Below are 23076 nucleotides of genomic sequence, written 5' to 3' on the forward strand. Positions count from 1 at the left end.
TAAAGGATGAGTGGCTCTGATTCACGGGGCCTGCCCCTCCCCCCCTGAGATGCTCCTGGGAGTGCCGCAGGGAGGCCACTACTGCTGCTGGAGGCTGTTGCTGCCAGTGCCCCTGGGATGCCCCGAGAGGCCACTGCTGCTACTGCTTCTCCTGCTACTGCTGCTGTAAGCTGCTGCTGCTACTGCAAGCTGCTGCTGCTACTGCTAAGGACAGAACTCGTGTCATTGGCCAATGGCTCCTGGGACCTTTTCCAATTACCTAGCGTGGACCTGGGTGTGAGAGGTCTATGACCCAGCCTGGCATGTGAGGGGTCTGTGACTTAGTCTGTACAATGGGTTTGAAGGGTCTTAGTCCTAGCCCTGACAATACAAATGGAAACTTAGTATAACTAAAATAATGAAACGTTTGGCTTTAGTTATCAATAGCCCTAGCCATACAATTGGCATAGTCACATAGCTATTGCTGTTAACTCAACACCAATTCACTAAAATTTATATGTAACTCAAATATCAGTATTCATGGGGCTTTTGCAGTCATTCGCCAACATTCTCAGAGCAGCAAAAAATTTGAGCCACCCAAAGCCCATGTCCCCAACAAAGTATAAATGAGGTGATTTTCTGCCTTCCTGTTTCTCATATATATCAAATGTCCTTTCACAGTATATTTAGTGCCACATTTTTCACATTTTTATAATTTTTGTTGGTGGTGCTATTTACAAGACTCTTCAAAAAGTTTGTGGGAAGATTTATATTATCTTTTAATTCTATTTTTCTACAAACATTTTGAGGTACCCTCATACAATGATCCCCAAGCACAGAGTTGAAGTGCTGACTAATATTTCTAAGTTTAATAATGCTATGATATTATTCCTTATGAAGAAAATAATGTATTAGATATACTTCATACATGCAAAAATTATAGTGCTGTGGGGCATGAGTTCAATGTTAATGAATCAGCAATATATATTAAAGTGTCTTTCAACAGAAACACATAAAATAAAGTTATGTATTGATTAGTTGATGAAAATGTTGTGCACAGAGGAACCTAACTTTGTATTTCCCCTTGGAGCAATGGTTCAGTATTTGCTAATTCAGTGTTCATGAAAATTTTATAGAACATAATTACTGCAAATATTAAATATAACAAGAATTCACTGTGTATGTCTGGTGTTATCACCTTAGTAGTCTGCTTATCATCTTTATTTCTAAGACTCTGGGATGCATTAGCCATTGTGGTAGATCTCTTAAACTGGCTATAGTCAAAAAGACGGAGAATAACAACTGCTGGCAAGGATATGGAGAGAAGGGAATGCTCCTACACTGTTGGTGTGAATGTAAATTAATACAAGCACTATGGAAAACATTTTGGAGGTTTCTCAAACAACTGTAGATCCAGCAATCCCACTACTGGGTATAAACCCAAAGGAATGGAAATCATCCTGTCGAAGGGATACCTGCATTCTGATGTTCATTGCAGCTCTGTTCACAATAGCCAAGATATGGAACCAACCTAAATGTCTATCAATGGATGATTGGATAAGGAAACTGTGGTACGTATACACCATGGAATACTACTCTGCCATAAAAAAGAATGAAATTATCCCATTTGCAACAACATAGATGAGCTTGGAGAAACTTATGTGGAGTGAAAAAAGCAAAGCACAGAGGAATAAATACCTCATGTACTCACTCATAGTGGGAGCTAAGAGAGAAAGAAGGAAGGAAAGAAAGACCACAGTGGTGCATTGGATTTGCAGAGAGAGAGAGAATACCTAGGGATACAAAGTGGAGTGGGGGGGGAGGGAGTTCAGGGATAATTGGGTGGGGGACACGGGATATAGTCACAATTTCTGATAATGAGCATGCTGCCAGTATGGATCTGGCCATCACATCTTGGGCATGAGTGGTGACAATCAGCTTTGTACCCCATGAATATTCATAACCAATAAAAATAAATAAATAAGACATTCTATTTATCTCTCCATCCCAGTGTAGACTTCGCCTATCTTATCTGTTAGAGTTAAACAATACATCTGGCCTCTCCTCCCAGAATCCAATTATTCCCACTGAAATCAGGAAGCCCAATACCATTGCATCAACCACCATCAACATCTATGAACTACAGAGGACAGCTTCCATGAGCTTTTAAGAATGCTATTACCCCTTTATTGATGCATTTCATAATACCTTGGTGAAGGGAGTGTCATCTGGGCACTACCAGATGATACAGTTAGGGAGCAGAAGGCATGTTGCACATAATAGATCCATTTAAACATAGCAAGTTTCATATAAAACTCTACCAAATGAAAGAAAACTTCCTTCACGTCAATCTTATTGTTGATAGATCCCTATTGAGTTTGAAATTTTAAGAGGCCAATATAGTAAACACTAATGCCTTTTTCAGTTCTTTGAACCAACACATTATACTCCACTTTCCGAATGAGTGCAGCATCAATTAATTCAGCCTGATCAAGCCTTATATTTCATTTTCCTTGGTTTAACACCCTTTAAATCCGTTTACACACATGCTCTCTAGACTGCTGATAATATAAACTGGTCAGGTCCTGAAAGTCTTTCAGTGTATAGTGCTGTCTCTTTTCAGTGTGTCACTGTCTGAACTATATTGGATCTAACTCACTACACGTGGAGAAGCAATGAGGGATGGTGGGACGATGTTCTGAGGAGTATGAGCGTACCATTGTGAAGTAACTCTCCCAGGTGCAATCACTGAAAGGCTGTCATGCAATTGGAAAAGTTGGTCCATTCAAATGCAGGGGAAGGAGAGAAAGGTTGTTTCCTGTGGCAAACAAGGTTCATAAAATTTTCTGACTTAAGATTTATTAGTTTCATCTGTGGCTGCCAAAGTATGTGTTTACATCTCAGGGTCTCACTGCTTTTATCTCAGACCTTTAACCTAAACAATGGAGGCATCGGCTCTGCCAATGAATGTGTCAGTCAGGGTCTGAAGAAGAACATGAGGGCAATTTGTGAAAAAGAGGGTAATCTGAAGGAAATTGGATAATTGGGGGAAGTATAATAAAACAACTATTTACAAATGTATGAGCAGTTAGGGAAGGTGCAGTGTCCTGGACTAGGAAGAGCAGGATGGATTTATCACCACTAAGCTTTATGAGGCAAGCAGAGGATGTAGGTACTGAAGATCAAAAATAGTTCCTACAGCAGCGGCCCATATAACATGAGCTGTGGCCTTCAGTAGCAGGACATGGCTAATCTTAGCAACACAAGCAGGGAAGGAGATAGATAATAAAAACCCAGACTTAAATCTCCCCCCACTATTCATCCATTAGACAAGAAGCAAGATAGATGCCAGAAAGAAATAGAGTCTATCGATGAAGTCAAGAGAGTTCAGGCTCCTGGGGACCATAGCAGGGTGAAGAGTGCTAACCCAATAAATACATTCATTTTTGCAATTTTAATTGAATAATTTATATATTCAGGAATAGACTCTGTGCTTTTGTGATGGAGACCAAACTAGACCACAAATTTTGTACTATATTGCAATGAGGGAAACATAAAATAAATATGTGCATAAAATATAAGTATACAAAAGATTCTATGAATGCATAAAGAAAAAATTGAATTCATCTTGGGAGAAAATTGGGAAGGCTTTAAAGAGTTGACTCTTAAAGGATTTATAGGACTTCAGCAGATGGAAATGAAAGGAAAAGGGCATTCTACAAGGAGAATGGTGGAGCGGTGTGAAAGTATGTGACAGGAAATGATGGGTAATCTGATGTGACGTAATTTTTAAAAAAAAGTGGGATGACTGGGTATATGATTGAAACAGTACAATATGTTCTTGAGAAGAATCTTAAAAAATACATTAAGGAGGTTGAAATGTATCTTACAGGCAATCCGAAAACTTTCTAAGCATTATCTGTGTTTTGGAATTTAATTTAGACTTTCTCTGAAATGTTACTTTTATTAAATTATAGTGCCATCCTTTGGAATACCTAAACTAAGCAGATGGGAGCAATAAAAAATTGTGTGAACTACATCCAGAAAGAGGACTTTTTGGCACTGAACTTGTAGATAAAAATTTAACCCAGTTTCTATATATATGTATACATATTTTTTTTCTTATAACTCCTATCACCTGAGAGAGTAATCCTAGAAAAGTCGAGAATCAGGAAAGTCAACCTAATGTATAAATATAGTCTAAAAACTTTTCATTAATGCCAAAGTAAATTCAGAATCTGTCTCTCATCTAATGCATTGAAAAGGAGCCAATTTACATACTATTATCTTGTCATTGCCCCCTGCTTAGTGATAAAAAGAGATTATGTCAATATATTGGCAATGGAAAACTCCATGACAAATGAATGCCTAGCAAACTGTTCTCACTTGCTTTTATATTTTGTAGAAAACTAACTTGCAGTAAACAAATAGACATGAGTGACAAATATGAAAGTTGAGAGATTGTACTTAAATTTTGTCTCTAGTAAATAACATTTTATGCCCAATATAACTCATAACATCATATCTTGAGAAAATTCTCTCCTTTATCCGTGCAGGAATCAATAGTCACTGTTTCAGTTTTAGAAAAAAACAAACAAACAAACAAAAAAAACCAGAAGATCACAATACATATGGCTTGAGTAGTTTACCTAAAATTACAAAGATGATGCTTAAAATCTCTCTCTCTCTCTCTCTCTCTCATATATATGTATACATGTATAAGCTATAAACTTCAAAATTCCCTACGGAGAGGGGAATAAAAAGTAAAACAATGACAATATAGATTCAGATTCAAAACTGAAAGACAGCAAGGAAATATTAAAGCAGAAAACAAATTGAAATGACAGCATATTTATATACATGATAAAGCATAATTATTCTAGTAAATGTAAGTGGTAAAAACTGAAATATTAATAGGAAAAGACTATATTTTTGCATTAAAAACAAAGCAGCTATATGCTATATATGAGGCATCTGAGAAATAGTGACTTAGAAATATTAAATATAAAAGGATGGATAAAGACATACATGAAAAAATATCAACAATAAAATCAATAACAGGAATATAGACTAAGGTTTTAATATTAATATGTTTGAATTTATGGAATATTCTTTTGTATTACACAAATAGGAATAATTTATAATGAATAGAGCTACTGTGAAACATTCTTCCTTTGGAGAAATCTGATACTGTCAAATGCAGTACCTAATTAAAGTCCTTCTCCCCCATTATCTTACATACTGGTTTTGGAGTTAATGTATGAGGTTTTCTTGAGAACTTTATGTGGAAAAACTGATTCCTCATAAAAGAAAGAACTTTTCCTTAAGGAACTTTTTCATTTTATATCCCATTTCATGCCATCCATGACCCATAATTTCATAATTTTGTGTGCATTTAAAATTAAGCAACATATGCAAACCAGGTGTGTTCATTTTCTATTACTACCATAACAAATTACCAAAAACTTAGCAGCTCTAAACAACATTAATTTATTACTTGGCAGTTTAAATAGGTCAGAAGTCCAACAAGGGTCTTACAGGGCTAAAATCAAGGTCTCAGCATCGATACATTTTTTACTAGAGGCTGTGGGGAAGAATTTATTCTAAGCTCATTTTGGTTATTGGTCAAGTTTAATTCCTTGTGGTTGTGGGACTAAGGTCCCCATTTCTTTGCTGTCTGTCAACCAAAGGTGTCCCTTAGTTCCTAGAGGCTACTCTATAGTCCTCACACATGGCCACTGTTTCAGAACTAGCAATGATGCATCAAATTCTTTCTATACTTGGAATCTTTCTAACTTCCTCTTCCATTGCATCATCTATGCCTCTCCCTGCTTCATTTCTCTTACTCCAACTAGAGAAAGTTATCTAGTTTTTTTTTTCTAGATTTTACAGGCTCTTGTGGTTACATCAGACTCATCCAGGTAATCCAGGTTAATCATCCTATTTTAAAATTTCTAACCTTCTTTACATGTGTAAGGTCTCTTTTCTCATATAGCATAATCTATTCACAGAATCCAGGTATCAGAACCTGGGCCTCTTTGGAGAGCTATTACGTGGCATACTACAACAGGTCTATATCCTGTTAAAATAATTTCATAGATAAGAACTTTTGGTTATATTTTCACTAGAAATAGCATTACTGTGTATCAGATCAACTTATCAACATCTTACAGCATCTGGGAGAAGAGGAAATGGGTTACTAGCCTGCTGTTAGCATTTTCTCACCCCAAACTAACATATTCCTGAGGGCACCAAACAACATAGAATCAAAATATATAAAGCAAAACCTAGCATATACTCATAGTGCTATCTTTAGTAATATGGTTAAAAATAGAAAGACTACCTTGTCCCAGGAGAATTCAGGCAGAGAAAATTAAATAAGTAAATATTTAACATTTATAAGTATCTGAAAAATATAACTAATATGGTTCAAAAAATTTATTATCATTCCCAATTATCATTGATGAAAGAACACACTTTTTCTTGAAGAGTCTCTCAAACATTTACAAACGTTACCAAATCTTACACTGTAAATGAAAACTCAAGAAATCCTAAAAAATAGAAATAGTAGATGTCAAGTTAATAATAATAATATAAGGAGAAGGAAAGAAGAAGGGGAGGTTAAAGAAACAGAGGAGGTGGAGGAGGAGGAGAGAATTTGGGAGGAGGGGGTGGAGGAGGATAAGAAAAAGTTACATTTATTAAGTATTTTATTTTCTTTTTTTTAAATTTAATTTTGTTTTATCAATATGCAATGTGGTTGATTATTGTGGTCCATTACCAAAACCTCCCTCCCTCCTCCCTCTCCCCCCTCCCTCCCAACAACCTTATATCTGTTCACTTGTCGTATCAACTTCAAGGAATAGTAATTGTCTCTTCTTCCCTCCACCCCTAGTTTATTTGTGTATTCATTTATTTTTAGCTCCCACAAATAAGTGAGAACACGTGATATTTCTCTTTCTGTGCCTGACTAGTTTCACTTAATATAATTTCTCTAGGTCCATCCATGTTGTTGCAAATGGCAGTATTTCATTCTTTTTTATGGCATAGTAGTATTCCATTGTGTAGATATACCACAGTTTCCGTATCCACTCATCTGATGATGGACATTTGGGCTAGTTCCAACTCTTAGCTATTGTAAATAGTGCTGCAAGGAACATTGGAGAACAGGTATAACTTCAACTTGATGATTTCCATTCCTCTGGGTATATTCCCAGCAGTGGGATAGCTGGGTCATATGGTAGATCCATCTGCAATTGTTTGAGGAACCTCCATACCGTTTTCCATAGAGACTGCACCATTTTGCAGTCCCACCAAAAATGTATGAGAGTTCCTTTTTCTCCACAACCTTGCCAGCATTTATCATTCACAGTCTTTTGGATATTAGCCATCCTAACTGGGGTGAGATGGTATCTCAGTGTGATTTTGATTTGCATTTCCCAGATGCTGCATGATGTTGAGCATTTTTTTCATGTGTTTGTTAGCCATTTGTATATCTTCCTTTGAGAAATGCCTGTTTAGCTTTTTTGCTCATTTTTTAATTGGGTTACTTGTTTTTTTGTTGTAAAGTTGTTTGAGTTCCTTGTATATTCTGAATATTAATCCTTTGTCAGATGTATATTTTGCAAATATTTTCTCCCACTCTGCTGGTTGTATTTTAATTCTGTTAATTGTTTCTTTTGCTGTGCAGAAGCTTTTAAGTTTTATATAATCCCATTTGTTTATTTTTCTTTTGGTTGCCTGTGCTTTGGAGGTCATATTCATGAAATCTGTGCCCAGTCTTACTTCCTGAAGTGTTTCTCCTATGTTTTCTTTAAGCAGTTTTATTGTTTCAGGGTGTATATTTAATTATTTAATCCATTTTGAGTTGATTTTAGTATATGGTGAGAGGTATGGATCTAGTTCATTCTCCTGCATATGGATATCCACTTATCCCAGCACCATTTGCTGAAGAGGCAATTTCTTCATCAGAGTATAGGCTTGGTGCCTTTGTCAAAGATCAGATGGCTGTAGGTGTGTGGGTTGATTTCTTGATCCTACATATCGAACAGCCCAAAGCCTCTACAAAAAAAAAAAAAAAAAAAAAAAAACTCTTGGAGTTGATAAATGATTTCAGCAAAGTTGCAGGATACAAAATCAACACACAAAAATCAGTAGCATTTCTATACTCCAATAGTGAACATGCAGAAAGAGAAATCAAGAAAGCTTGCCCATTTACAATAGCCACCAAAAAAATAAAATACTTAGGAATAGAGTTAACCAAGGATGTGAAAAATCTCTATAATGAGAACTATGAACCACTGCTGAGAGAAATTAAAGAGGACACAAGAAGATGGAAAGATATCCCATGCTCTTGGACTGGACGAATCAACATTGTGAAAATGTCCATACTACCCAAAGTGATATACAAATTCAATGCAATCCCCATCAAAATTCCAATGACATTTTTTTCTCAGAAATGGTAAAATCTATCCATAAATTTATATGGAATAACAAAAGACCATGCATAGCCAAAGCAATTCTGAGCAAAAAAAATAAAGCTTGAGGCATAACACTACCTGACTTTAAACTATACTACAAAGCTATAATAACCAAACAGCATGGTACTGGTGTAAAAACAGACACATTCATCAGTAGAATAGAATAGAGAATTATTAAGCATTTTCTATGTGCCAGGAACAGTTTCAAGTGCCATTCAGTCCTCTAAAATCTATTGAGGTAGGTACTGTAATTATCAAGATTTTACAGATAAGGGAACTAGAGCACAGAGGTATTAAAGTGAAATGCTTAAGGACATACAACTAGTAAGTGGTGGATCAAAGTAGCTTGGCTATAGAATTTGTCTACTTAATCACCATGCTATATTTAATTTGAATAAAAGATAATAAACCTAGAAATTAATAATAGAAATAAACAACGAAACATTGATGTTGTGGACTGAATGTTTGTATCCCCCAAATTTCATATATAGAAGCCCTAACCCTCAGTGAGGCCCAGATCATACAGGATTAGTGTCCTTATTAGAAAATACATCAGAGAGCATCCTGCCCACCACCACCCCACATGCATATGACAAAGAAAAACCACATAAGCACCCAGGGAGAACCAGCCATCTGCAACCAAAGGTGAGAGCCCTCACCAGACACCTACCCCTGGTACCTTGATCTTTGACTTCCAGTTTCCAGAACTATGAGAAAATTAATTTCTTGTGTTTAAGCTACTTGGTCTGTGATGTTTTGCTATGTCAGCCTGAGCAGATGAATATACCACACCACTTGGATATTTTGAAATCCTTTATAAATAACCTTTGCATTATAGAGAAACCAAAACCAAAAGGGTGGAACATATTGAAAGTAATATAATCATAATACAGCTTATAAAAATATATGATACAGCTTTCATGAGTATATGTTATTTTGGGGACTGAACAGGTATTCATACTTTTTCTGGTGATTACCATCACTCCCATGTTTCCAGTCTGTGTACTTTCAAAGAAATTGACCTCAACCATAACTCCAGATTGGGCCCTTGCTGACCTAAACCCATTCAAGCTTCAGGTTCTTCTGGCCACAGCAATTGAAAGCACCCACTCAAAACCCTTAAAACCAAGGAGACATTTGATGAAATAAAAGCAGAAATTTTCTCCAGGGCTTGAATCAGTTGAATATAGGCTAGAGTTGGGTGACCATCTGTCAACACTGGTAAAAAGGAAGTTCACACATAGAGGAGTAGAGACGTGACAAAAAACAAAACAAAATGAAAAAGCAAAACAACAAACTAGGTTCTCTTGGAATATTTTGAGCCCTAGTCAGGCTCCCTTGAACAAACCACCACCCTTGGGACTTAACAGTTACGTAAGCCAAAAAACTGACCTTTTGCTTAAAGCAGTTTGAATTGGATTTTCTATCACATTCAGCCTAAAGAGCCCTAAATGACATAAAAGTGAAGCTATGCTCAGGGAAAATTCTATTACTTTTTGATAAAATATTTATGACACCAAATCTTTGATTCAGGCTTGATTAAAAGTAAAGTAAAAAGCAGAAGGAAGGTTTTTACTTACAGTGAGGGAAATAATCCAAGGGGTATTGGAGAATGCAATTCTCAGAACAAATACTATCCTTTGATAAGATGGGTGAAAACCTGAGTGATGTTGAAATAGTCTCTTATGTCTTGAAAAATAAATGTATATTTTTATTAAAAAATCTAAACATTATGCTAATTATTATTGCTGAGCAAGCATGGCCATAATATGTGTTCTAAAGACACAACTACCTGGGTATCTTTACATAGTCATTAACCCACAGATAAGAGGTAAAGGTGACCTCAAAGACTCAATAGCTGTAATTGGTCAAATATGTAACCCAAAGTCATCGAAACAGTTTTAGACTTAGGGGAAAATAATTTATTTAATCTGAATGAGAAGCTGCTTTTTTGATTAATTAAGAGAATATTTTAAAACAAAACATCTTAAGAGCTTTAAGAACATTAACTCAGAAATATAAAACCCTGAGTCAGGAAATGCTATTTCAGAGCAAGATTTTGAATGAATATTTTAAAATAGACTTTTAAAAATAACAGTAAAGGAACAGAAAATACATTTCCACCCCTTTTCTCTCTTCTATCTTTGATAGGTTTCCTATAGAACAGACCTTCACTAAGAGCTAAGTGTTCTTGGAATATTTTCAGCCTATTGCTCTGTTCATCAATTTCTTATATTGGGTATGTGCTAATTGGAGGATGGTATTTGTAGTCCATTTCTATTGCATATAACAAAATACCTGGAACTGGGCAATTTGTAAGAAAACAAAATTTACTGGTTACAGTTTCAGAGGGTGGGAAGTCTAAAGTCCAGGGAACCCATCTGTTGAGGGTCTTATTTGGTGGTGGCTTTGCAGTAATGCAGGGGTCTCACATGGCAGAAAATGGCACAGCAGAGAAATAGAGAGATGGCTCCTCATGTACTCTCCTCTTAAAGTCCTGAGAACGATGCCCATGACCACCCACCACTAAATCATCAACTTAATGATCATTTCGAGGCCCCTCCTTTCAATTACCTTAATAGCATTTCCCACTCTCAACAGTAACAGAGGGGATTAAGTTTTGGGGGGACATTCAATCCAAGGCAAGGACTAAAGACAAATGCTTGAAATTAAGAAGAATTAATACCCAAAGCTATGTCCATCCAGCATTGTTCTTAGATTTATTTTTTAATTTGAAGACCATTTTCATGATTTCTATATTCATGTTTTTCTTTTTCTTTTTTTTTCCTTAGCCTCAGGCAATCTCCATGTTAAGCAGCTCTAAGCATATAAATTTAATCGAAAAAATTTCTTACATTCCCCCCAAATTGCTGAAAATTGAAATTGCAGATTTTGATATACATTTGCAAAGAAACTCATTTTTTATTATGAGCAAAAATAGTTTGTCTCCTGAATGCTTGAGGCCACTCAGTCAACCAGCTTGTATAATTTAAATACTTGGAAACCCACAAAAAATCTAAGTCCAAACTCTAACTGCAGAAATAGCACAGGAAAATCCTTTCTTGCATATTTTCAATACCATATGTTGAATTGCATTTTCTGCTGGTAGAACATTTTAAATCTGATGAATTTGTAATTATATCCAACTAATTAGCACCATTTTTTTTACAATGCTGTCCATTCTTTTAACAGGAAAATAAATTGTATGCTTTCCCACAGTGATTATCACTTTTACTATATGTGTAATTGTTGTTAGAGGAAAAAGAGTTTAAGCAGCTACCTAATCAATATTCATGAGCTGAGGACTAAAAAGGGTAGTGCCAAATCTGCTTTGGTATGTTTTAGAATCAGAATCTATAAACTGGTGATATATTTTCTGACTGATGTTTTAGATCATGTGGGCACTCAAATCTGCTTTAAAAGTCAAGTCAGCTCAACTCAGTTTAAATGTGTGGATAAATCTGGGTAGGAGCTTTTTACATTTTACTTCTACTATATTCTGTAAATCAGGAAGCAGTTTTTAAAATATCATTTGAACATTAGTTGCCAATTTTTGCCTGATGCCTTTTTGTTCTCTCAGCTAAGCCAGAGCAGGTAACTACATTGTGGAGAGGGCACAACAGACAGGTTAGTTTCTGGTCTGGTCTGCTGAAACTGCAGCTAAATTAATTCCAGTCATTTAGACATGGTTGTCTGAATGACACTGGAATCTCAGTTATATATCATTTTGCTGCTGCTTTTGCTTTTGGGAAGTAGTCCATTTCCCTTGCAAGTGAGAAGGAAATGTAAAACGGGGAATACTTACTACATAAATTTTTTGGATTACAGAGGCCATTTTTGCCCTTGTGTATTGAGTAAATCAGGTTATTTCCTAGTTCTAAAGTCTTTTCCCCCATTGCCCTGCAGTATTTTTCTTGTTTGGGTGAGGAAAGTGGAACTCAAAGAATATGAATGACTAGCCCATAGTCATACAGATAATAAATGTAGCAGTAGGGACTTGTCCACCTAACTCCAAAGCCTGTGTTGTAACAACTACCATGAAGTAGTCTTATGTACCTTCAGGAAGTCTGTGCGTCTTCCCAGATTGAAATACTAAAAATTACTCGACTTTACAAGCTTATTAAGGTTTGGCTTTGGTTTTTGTTTGTTTTGTTTTATATTTTCTCCCAAATGAATTAATCTGACTTCTTTAAATCTGAACTCCAATGATAAAATTTGCACAATTGTTTCTCCATCTGCCTCTTGCCACCTGTAGAGAGTAAATTGCTGTCATTTCCATAACTTTTAACAATACTCGATAAAGATTTAACCACTATATCCTTGGCAAGGGATCTATCCAAAGTTTTATTCAAAAAAAAAAAGCAACTTGAAATTGGATATTTGTTGACATCTGAAAGCAGGATGGATGAAAAAAGAACATGCTACTAGTTTTCACATGAAAAAAAATGAGATGTAACAACATGTAGATTGATTATATCTGTCCCAGCAAATTAAGTCCTTTTATAAATAAGATAAACATAAGAACTTTTAAAGGGCTTGACACTAATAAGTTTCTGTTTCCTCCTAGAGTGGTCCCAGTGAATCCACAGCCTGTTGCCCACAGCAAACATCTCCACTCCCCTCAAGCTCCCTATTCTAATCCCATACCCAAGGCATGCTGGAATTCAGTGCCTGGAAAAGAAGTGGTTAAGAAAGTAGCCGAGAGCTGGGTAAGCTCTCTTTTCCTAAAATATTGAATGTGCGTGTTCTGTAATCTATGAAGTGCTATACTATCATGCCTTCAGAAGCAGCATCCTTTTCTCCTTTTTCTCTTCCTGCATATCTCCTTTTCTTTTTCTTTATTTTCTTTTTTAGTTTTAGTATGAAAAATTTTAAACATATACACAAAGACAGGATAATATAAAGGAGGCTTTGCAACCATCACATCCTGCTTCAACACATATCAGCTCATAGCCAATCTTATTTATTTTGTATCCCACATCCATTTTCATCATTCTCAAATTGTTTTGAAGCAAATCCAGAACATCATATGATTTCATTTTCAAGTAATCCAGTGTGTATCTACAAATAATAAAACTTTTAAAATAACTATGACATTATTATCACTTTTTAAAAAATAACCATGTTTTGTCATCAAATATTTACTCAATGATCAAATTTCCCATTGTCTTTTAAATGTCATTTTTAAAAATAACAATTTGTTGGTCTGAATCAGAATCCAATAAAGTTTGCACTTTTAAATTGGTTAATGTGATCAGCCACAATGTATATCGACAAAATAAAATTTAAAAAAAAAATAAAAATAAAAAAAATAAAACAAAACAAACAAAAAAATATTAAAGACAGAATATGAATAAAAGGCAAAAAAAAAAAAAATTGGTTAATGTGTCCTTAAAGTCTCTTTTATTTATTTATTTATTTATTTATTTATTTATTTATTTATTTTTGTTCTTTCTTTAAAATTTTTATTTTTTATTTATTTTATTTTTTATTTTATTTTTTTCTTAATTTTATTTTGTCGATATACAATGTGGTTGATTATTGTGGCCCATTACCGAAACCTCCCTCCCTCCTCCTTCTCCCCCCTCCCACCCATCAATGTCCTTTCTGTTTGCTTGTCGTATCTCGTCTGATCTCGGAAGCTAAGCAGGGTCGGGCCTGGTTAGTACTTGGATGGGAGACTTAAAGTCTCTTTTAATATACAGGTTTTCCTTCATCCTCTCCCCGCCCCACCCCCTTCCCTTACTATTTGTTTTTGAAGAACTGTAGAGTTTCCCATAGTCTGTATTTTGTTGAGTGTGTATGCAAGGTAAAATTTAACATGTTCCTCTCTCCTTATTTCCCATAAATTGGCAGTTGGATATAAAGACTTGATTAAATCTCAGTGCATTTCTTTTTTTGCAAGATGACTTTATAGGGGACGTGCATCTTCTTACAGGAGGCAGTTATATTTGGTTTTCTTTCCTTGTATGATGTTAGAAGCCATTGATGACTAGATCTACCAAAGGTTTCAAAATAGTATTTTTCTAATTATATCAATCTTTTTTTATTTATTAGCTGGAGTAATACTGTGAAGAGAAAATGTTTTTATTAATAGCTGTTTGGTTTCCAAGTGATACAGTTCACCAGGTGTCAAAATAATTAGTTATTTCCCTGTCATCCCTCAATGGTAACCAGGTAGATTCTTTTATTCTTCTTTTATTTATTTATTTTTTTTGAAGAAGAGGTGTAATTAACAATTAACATACAGTAAAATTCGTTATTTTAAACATATAGATCTGTGTTGTGACAAATGTCATGTAAACACATGTACAGTGAAGATACATAACAGTTCCATCATCCAAAATTTTTTTTTGCCTTTTCCAGAATTTCATATAAATGCAATCTTTCACTTACCATAATTCATTTGAGATTTATCCATGTTTTTGTGTATCAGTAGTTCATTAATTTTCATTGCTAAGTAGTATTCCATTGTATGGCTATACCACAGTTTACCCATTCACCAGTGGGAGAAATTTGTGTTGTTTCCAGTTTTTGTGGATATGAATAAAGCTGTCATAAACATTCACTTACAGGTTTTTTGATGATTATAACTTTTCACTTCTCTTGGGTAAATACCCAGGAGTGGAATGACTGGGGTTTATGGTAAGTAAATGATGAAATTCGTAAGAAACTTCCAAACTGTTCTCTAAAGTGTGCATTTTGTATTCACACCAACCATGTGTGAGAGTTCCACTTGCTCTGCATGTTTCTCAGCACTTTGTATTGTCAGATACTTTTCATTTTATCCTTTCTAATTGGTATGCAATGATATCTCATTGGGTTTTTAATATGCATTTCCTTAATGACTAATGGTATTAAGCATCTTTTTATATGTTTGATTTGCTGTGTCTGTATCTTTTTTGATGAAACGTCTATTCAAAGCATTTGCCCATTTTTTTATTGTTTTTTTGTTTTATTTTCTTAGTATTGATTTTAAGAGCTATGTATGTATTCTGCATAGAAACCTGTTATCAGATATTAGTGCAAAGTTTGTCTCCTGATCTAAGGCATGTCTTTTCATTTTGATAACAGTGTCTTTTGCAGTAGATATTTTAACTTTGATAAAGTCTAAATATCTTTTTTTTTTTCTTGTATAGATCATGCTTTTGGTGTAGTATCTAATAAATCTTTGCCTTAGGCAAGTACACAAATATTTCCTTCTATAATTTTTATAATTTAAAGTTTTACATGTAGAGCTATGATCTATTTTGTGTTGATTTTTAATATGGTATGTGGTATGGGTCAAGGTTCTTTTTTTTGCATATGAATGTTGAATTTTTCCATCACCATTCATTGAAAGTCTAACTTTACATTGGATTTCATTATTTACCATCTCCATAATGATCTTATTCCATAAATTAACATATTTATGTTTATACTTATTGTTATTACTCAATCGCTTATGATTATTGCAACAAAATTCCTCAAAAGAGTTGTCAAGATTCTTTGTTTCTATTTCCTCTGTTGCTATTATCCATAGCAATAGTTAGCTAATGTAGATGATTATTGAAAATTGCCACCTCTCCAATGGTACTGAGTTTCTGAAAGGCATATCACTTATTCTATATATAGTATTACCATATATATATGACCCCATATATTATTTTACATAAAATTCAGATAAATACTGGTGAATAAATAATAGAGGAAGAATACATGGAAAATTACACATTAACATAATTTTTTTTTTGCAAAATAATTGATTAGAATATTTGTGGAGTACAGAGTTAAATATCAGTACCTGTGTACAATATGTGATGTATGATCATTACAAACAACTTCATGTGTGTGTTAATATCAATTTCAAAGACTTCTTGCACTGGAATTTGCTGTCTGCTATGAAATTTAAAATGGTTTTATTATGGTTTTGTGGCAAGACAATGCAACAGCAGAGGGAATCTCATGATACGATAATTTTTGAATAATGGTCCTTGAATATGATTAAAGATAGTGTATTACTTCACATCAGGTACCATAAATTTATCTGCCATTTGTTTAGATTAAGTAACTAATGCATTTTCCTATTTCAAATACCCACATACACTTTATGTCACAGGTCCTTACACATATTGTTAATAATTTTGGAAAATCACATTATTTAAATGTAATTAAAGCTATTTAAGAGACAATATGAAATGAAACAACAACAAAAAAGAAAACAACATTATTCTAAACAAGAATAGCATTTTAGTCTTCTCAAGTGTTTTCAATTTATATTTGAAGGGTAATGTCACAAAGTGCCTTTCTATAATGGATGGTAATTTTTTAAAATAGGTTTTAATATATATAATTTATTTCACAATGATACAAATACAATTTTCAAATTAAACTCTCAACTGTACCATTTGACAACATATAAATTAAGACTTTGTGATAATTGATATCATTTCATTGTCACCAATAAAAATCAAAATATTGTAGAGACCAATATATCAGAAACAAAAATTACATTAAGGTTGCTTGCAGTCTAACTAGGCTGAGAAGGATAGGCTTAAAACATGAAGAAACATACAGGGAGAAAAGGTAGTGATGTTTGGTAGACCTCAAGACAGAAATCACTTCTGAAGAATGAACTTGAAGGAGATGACTCTCTAGTTAAGGAACATTTTCCACTTTTAAGTTGAATTTCCCTAAGCACCGAATCCTTACTACAGAAAATCCCTGGAAAATTCAGTTGCACCTTAGCTACACAGCCAAGGACATTATTTGTGTATGGAGAATCCCACTAGTCAAAGAACAAAAAAAAAGAAAGGAAATTCAAAAGAAGCATTCTCATGGAGAAATTTCTCTAGAGGCTATAAATCCCTCAATAAATACATGGTAAATAAATTTATTTGGAGTTACAAGACAGCTGCCAAATAAACCTTGTCCCTTGTGTGTCTTATGATATCTAAACATTCTTACAATGGAAATAACAGAAATATATTTGTACATCAATGTACAGTTCACAGAATACTTTTCATTTGTTTTGCTCAATTTAATCTTCACCTTGTCCTTGAAGCATAGGTATTATTTGTGTTTCCACTTTGAACATGAGGAAACTGATGGAGTTTAAGTATAAAGGGATGGGGCTGGAGACAGAAAGAGAGGAGAAAGGAGAAAATAGACTCAGATAAGATTAATTTAAAGACATGTTTTGGCAAGTCATAATGTGAAGAAAATAGTAAAGATTTTTTTTTCTATGGCTACACTATGACATTATACACATATCTTTAAAAAGTGGAAATATAAATTAGGTTTATAAATATGTAATAAGTAGTCACCTAAACTATGTTCCCAATCCATTAAGTTCACTGTGCTGCTCCTACTACCAATTCTATTTTAACTTTATGGTAAGTAGTATTCTTCCTAGTGAGGTGGGGTTGATAGAAGAGACAAAAGGAGCATTGCAGTGGCTTAACCTCATAAAAAAATGTAAGCTTCTGTGTTAAATGCCCTATTACAGGGAAAATAAAATGTTCTTGAGCTAAAAGAAAATGATTTCATTCTATTTTACATTTATCAGCACCACATTCTCCCAAGTGAGCCACGGGCCGGCCCTCTATTTTACATTTAGATTTCAGTGAATGAACATAATTTCAGTGAAGTGCAGACAGTTGTTCAGGTATGTTTAACAATTTATGACTTCAATAAAATGATGAGAAGGAACCCAAGAAAACAGTCACTGAGCGAACAAAGGGACTAAACAGAAGAAAATATGGAAAGAGAAGTGTTGAGATTTATTATAGGAACTGTAGTTTCTGGGAAGAAATTGGCTGTTTAAATTTATTCAGTAGACTGTAGTTAGTAGATCCTGTAGATCATAATAGACTATCTACTTAGTTCTGTGCAGACTATTATGGAATAAGTAAATGAAATACATTTTAAACCTCTTCATATTTTAGCAGCTGCCATGTACAAGAATGACTATAATACAACATGACATTCTAAACTAAATTCTGCAAAGCAATCATTCCATATTCAACACTGAAAAGGCTAAGGAGGTTGGGTTACCCCAGGTGTTATGATTAGGTTTCTTTCCTCAAGTCAGAAAAGACATGCTGGGAAAGCATGTACGTTCATGTTTTCTAGGGTGTTCAGGTCAATCCCCTCCCTTGCAGACCCCTCAAGAAAACATTACTTTGTAATCCACTGAACTATTATTTTTTTGGTCTCAAGAGTGTTACAGACTATGGATAGACATTTGGCTGATAAAATTTGAAAATAATACTTGGAATACAATGCTCTTATTTGTGTACAGATTTTAACTATAATTTTTTAAAGGGCTAGTTGGTTATCCATGCTTTTTCAGTTCAACCTCTAAATTTTTAACCATCAGGCTTCTTGGGTAACTCAGATCCAAAATGCCTGGCTAATCTTAAAAATGGTTTGCTCTACAACTACCAGGGTACATGAGGAAGGTTTTGATAACTGTTGGAACAGGCAGCCTAAGGCAACTGGATTCCATTCTACTACTGGAAATTCTGAGACCGCATGAGAGAAGCTGTAATTCTCCTTGAGGACCAGAAGGGCTCTGGAACAAATCCACCTGCTCATCTTTGACATTAATATCATTAATATATGTCAAACCTTACCTGGAGTATGAGACATTTTACTTGTTAATTCCCTTTTTGATAAAGCTTCCTCCTCTTTCTTCTCTACTGTCCCGAGAAGACTAAAAACTGAAATAAAACATGTTTATTTTATGTACACTGTGTGAATCTGTGTTTCTGTGTAAAAAGTCTTTGAAGCTTTACATCCAGACTAGAAAATAAGTTTCTAACCAGGTTAATATAGCTAGTGTCAGGAAATCAGGCATACCAATTAAGGGAGATTTGCAAAGAGACACAAGCAATCAAGAAATTATTGCGTGGGCCGAGCCCGTGGCGCACTCGGTGGAGTGCTGCGCTGGGAGCGCGGCGACGCTCCCGCCGCGGGTTCGGATCCTATATGGGAATGACCGGTGCACTCACTGGCTGAGTGCCGGTCACGAAAAAACGCCAAAAAAAAAAAAAAAAAAAGAAAAGAAATTATTGCGTGTTTGTAAATGGTGGAGGGCGACAGAAAATACCAATATGGTAACTGGATGGAGGAGTTACTGAGTGTTGTGATTGTAGTATTATATTCTATGGTAATCATACTCATGAAGATTTGAGTAAAAACTATGCTGTGAAAGAAAGCAGGATCACACTTGAATAGTGAGGTCACACTCTGCACCAGCATCCTAAAAATGAGGCAATTACCCCAGGCAGGAGTGCAGATCTCAAAGGGAAGGCTCAAAGGGGTAGTAGAGAATAATAGCCCCTTATTCTCTCTTAGCTTTGACAGTGAAGCGGCCAAGATATTTTGAAAAGAGATCCTGAGTACTAAGTACAATGTTGTCCTTCAAACCTGTAATTAATAAGTCCATCTCTTTGATCAAAATAGAGTCTCCTTGTCATGACGAAAGAGGTGCTTTTCCTACAGTCACTCAGCAATATTCTTAGGGCAGCTACTGAAGAAATTAGCACAGTGGTCAGAAAATTTGAGATGAGAAATCAGTGATGAGGGAATCTGAGAGCATGGATAAAGAAAAATTATAGGTGAGGAAAGGGAAAAGACAAAAGCTAGCTGCTCTCTTTTTTCATACTCCAAATATTTTAACATATCTCTAGTTTCATGTTCCACACAGCATAATAACTTGTGTGCATGTCTCTCTTCCTCATTGGAACTAGAGCTTCACGAGTGCTTCATCTTTGTATGCTTAGTTCCTGCAACAGGGCCTGTTACTTGGAAGACTCTCAGTAATCAGTTATGTCAGTGAAGGAATAAACAGTGCTGGAAACTAAAGCACTTTTCTCTCTACTTAGGGATGAAATCACATATTTGCAACCATGGTTATTTGCATAATTGTCATTGTATTGAGGTAGAAAATAAACTTCACTGAGGTATAATATTAATAAGTATACAGAAAACTGATACTACAGAAAGAACTAATAACTTCCCTGTTTGATGGTGATCCTTTAAGTTAGAAGAACTTGAATAGTTTGGTATCTCATATAGACCTTAAGAATATTCCTTCAGATTCTAATTTGCCATTTGAATCATGGAATTTCTTCACAAATTTAAGACAAGTAATTATCTTCAGGAAAATAAGATATTTGTTTTGTTTTGTTTTTAGGGGACAAATTAAATGGGCTTTATCAACGTGATAGAAAGACTATATTTTCTACAATACTATACTTAAAGTACTTTCTGACATATTCTCCTAAGATGGAATAAAGCAGTGTAGCAGTGCAATGAGGTAATTATCTAAATATGTAATGAGGATATTGCTATCTAATATGTAGAAAAAAAACCCTGCTTTAAAATGTATCAGCTAGCAATGGTCTTTCGGCCACTCATTCCATACTAGACTCTTTTTCATGTGTTTCCCTGTCTCTGAATGATCCCGCTGCCCATCACCTTTCTTCTGGCTGAAGAGGATGAGTCACAAAGGAACTTTCAGTGCCCGGTGCATTTCAGATCTATTCTCATTTTCAATGCCTAATTCTGTGTGGAAAGATGTAATTTAAATTCAATTTTAGGGTAATTTTAATAGAACATTTGCATAATACAATTCTTGCTTCTTGTAATTCAAATCTGCTTATTCCAAATAGGCTTCTCCACGGACACACTTCTACTGTGCATCAAATTCTAATACACTTGGCTTACCTGGGATGAGAGCAGGGATGCAAAATGCAGCAAAGCCTATGGGAAGAAGGCTGAGGTGGGATTTCATGAAGCTACTAATTAACAATACTAGAAGACCTTGAATTTTCACAGAATTACACAGTGCTAAAACAAGAATACCTGTTAAGTAATCAATCCATTTTAGTCTCTTTTGGGCAACTTCAGGCTCAGACAAGCTACCTCAGGCAATATATTCTCATTTGAGATGGTGATATCATTCACAAATTTTATCCTAGAATGTGGTAAAAAACAAACAGAATTGAAAATGGGTATGCCCCCAGGATGAATCTGGCCCTCACATCATGGACAATTAGCCTTGTATCTCATGAATATTCTTAATAAATAAAAAAACAAACAAACAAAAAAGGGGTGGTTTTTTTTTCTTTTTTCCTATCTGATGGCCTTAACTACTGCTACCAGCTCTTGTCTCCTTCTTTTGTTCATTTGTGTTTGATTGGGTGGTTGGATTTTTTTTTATCATAAATTATTTTACCTATTTTCTTAACTATCTCTCCTCTTCCATAAGCCCTTTATGTAAATTATTCTGAGAAGGTAGAAGAAATTCTAGCATGCTCAAAAATGTTTACTTCTCACTCACATTAGAGAGAAATGTTTTAGAAATACAACCACAGTAGCTGTTACCATATCAAGAAATGTAACTGTGTATAATGATATTTATAACATTATTATTTATATTTCATATAAAGCTCTCTTTTTCTCACTCCATGGGTATGCAAATACAAACCGTCTTTACAACTCTTGGTCTTCTATTAAGATCTAGTTAGTTAACCAATTTTCATCTTGAGTTCACATTTCTATATCATTTCTACATATTCTGCCCACACAAATTTAAGTGGATGGCTTTAAAGAGACTTATAACTTCAAGATGACAACTAGTACAAAAGAGTAATTATGTCACAATAATTCTTTTCCTAAAATAGTCTCCTAGCTTGATTCCTTAATTCAGATTTGTCACCTATTCAAAACATTTTTCATGCTGCTGCTAAAGTTAACTTTCTAAAGTAACTCTTATGATTCTCCACTACCCACATCCAGCCTGTGATGGAACACCACTGCCTTCAAGATTTCTCATTGTGAGAACTCTCCAAGATCTAAGGATGGACCCATTATGACCCATATCATGAAGCAAACTTCAGCCTCCATTCCTTTACTCATGGTGATCTCCCGAATGAGTACTACTGTGCCCCCATTTATTCTTTGCTTATTTTAATACATGGTTTCTTTAACAACCTACCTCATCTGTGAGCTCATCTTTGGAAGCCATCTATAATCAAACAATCATAAATATTTTTACCTTTATGTTTCCAGAACATGTCATTTATCCATTTATTTGGCATGCATATCAATCTGCCTTCTGTCAAAAGTAATTGCTTCTTTTTTTAAACTTACCTCATTAGTTTGTATGTTCCTCCCCAAAGTCCCTCGCGACTAACATCCAGCATAAATACATGCTTTATAAATCTAAATTGATTTAAATTGAATTTCTAAAACTCATTAACATAAATGAGTAATTTCAGTACCTTCAGCCTTCACTATCTGCAGCAGCTTTTATAGTTATGTTTTCCCAGGTCAGTGACACCTCATTCAATTTCTCCCAGACCTTTTGACCTATGGCTTAGGAATTTAGTCTCTGGTGTGTTACATTTTTGCCTGATCAATTTTGTGCCTATAATGATTTAATTAAATTATTGATTATTCACTGGTCTCTATGTCTTCATGCATTTAATAGCTTGTTCTATTAATATGTGTTTGAGTACTGTTTCTGCAGCAAGCATTTCAAAATAAGTGGGACAGAAAAATAAAAAATGATTCAATCTTAAGCAAAATGACTTTATCATCTTCCTAAAATGTATTTGATTTCCTT

The sequence above is a fragment of the Cynocephalus volans genome, chromosome 4 (genome assembly GCF_027409185.1).
Source record: "Cynocephalus volans isolate mCynVol1 chromosome 4, mCynVol1.pri, whole genome shotgun sequence".
NCBI classification, from domain to species: domain Eukaryota; kingdom Metazoa; phylum Chordata; class Mammalia; order Dermoptera; family Cynocephalidae; genus Cynocephalus; species Cynocephalus volans.